The following is a 1,121-nucleotide window of genomic DNA, read 5'->3' as shown; positions in this document are numbered from 1 at the left end:
ATATAAAGTCTTTGATCTTCACCCACGCCACTGGATTCCATCATTGGGCCAATGAGTGATCCTTACAAGACTTATATGTCATAGTTATACTATATTGTTACTCTTATTTTTACATTATCACCTATATAGTCCTACAAACGGTTTGAAGAGTGAAAACGATAAACTAGTTCAGCATCACAGTCATGAATCATGTGGGTAGAGTGCATTTAAATTAATGTCTCAGCTGCTGGCAAGTTACTCTCTGCTCTACTGGAGGATCCACACTGTAAACTGGAGAAACTAGAGTAAGTTATTGAGTCAATGCTTTCATTTATTATCTTGTATTAAAAAAGATCTGAGTGTATTTTATCTTTCTCTGTATTGTACAGTATTTGACAGTGGAAACTCCACAAGCTCCAAACAAGTGAATCAAAACAACACGTCCTGAACAAGACTGTCACCTGGACAAATGCAGATACTGATCCAGCAGTTTCACATGTGAATGATGTTTGTTATTAAGTTTCATTTAGCCTAAAAAAATTTTCCAGTCTTATGGGAAACTCTGCTCTACTGGAGGATCCACACTGTAAACTGGAGAAACTATAGTAAGTTATTGAGTCAATGCTTTCATTTATTATCTTGTATTAAAGCAGATCTGAGTGTATTTTATCTTTCTCTGTATTGTACAGTATTTGACAGTGGAAACTCCACAAGCTCCAAACAAGTGACTCAAAACAACACGTCCTGAACAAGACTGTCACCTGGACAAATGCTGATACTGATCCAGCAGTTTCACATGTGAAGGGTTTTTCTTATTACGTTTCATTTAGCCTAGAATTTATTTTCCAGTCTCATGGGAACATTTTTTTAAAATAAGTAGATTACACATACTAACTTCACTGTAAAAACTTTAGTGTGAAATGACAGTATATTCCAGGTTAATAATTGCATGACTTTCACAGTAATTTCACAGTGAGACTTCTCTTGTATCTAACTGCACTCTCAGAAATTACTTTAAACAAACAGCATCATACTGTGTTTCTACAGTGCATATGTACTATGAAGATTCCCAGCATGCAATGCAGCATGAATAGATCGTGCTGTAGAGTTTTTTTTTTTTTATTTCTTGTTGGTTTTATTTG

General features: G+C 35.0%; 2 long non-coding RNA genes across 2 annotated transcripts; both read left to right on the top strand.

Moving 5' to 3' along the window:
- Positions 1 to 239: 239 nt before the first annotated feature.
- LOC107733615 (uncharacterized) lies at positions 240 to 472 on the top strand. The gene is made up of 2 exons (XR_001639005.1): positions 240 to 284; positions 369 to 472. It is a non-coding gene; the product is annotated as an uncharacterized LOC107733615 (long non-coding RNA).
- A 67-nt stretch (positions 473 to 539) lies between these two features.
- Positions 540 to 772, top strand: LOC107733614 (uncharacterized). Its single transcript, XR_001639004.1, has 2 exons — positions 540 to 584; positions 669 to 772. It is a non-coding gene; the product is annotated as an uncharacterized LOC107733614 (long non-coding RNA).
- The last annotated feature ends 349 nt before the right edge of the window (positions 773 to 1,121 follow it).

Source organism: Sinocyclocheilus rhinocerous, unplaced genomic scaffold (genome assembly GCF_001515625.1).
Source record: "Sinocyclocheilus rhinocerous isolate Xijiao unplaced genomic scaffold, SAMN03320098_v1.1 scaffold3417, whole genome shotgun sequence".
Classification (NCBI taxonomy): Eukaryota; Metazoa; Chordata; class Actinopteri; order Cypriniformes; family Cyprinidae; genus Sinocyclocheilus; species Sinocyclocheilus rhinocerous.
This window is presented reverse-complemented; position numbering and strand designations above follow the sequence as displayed.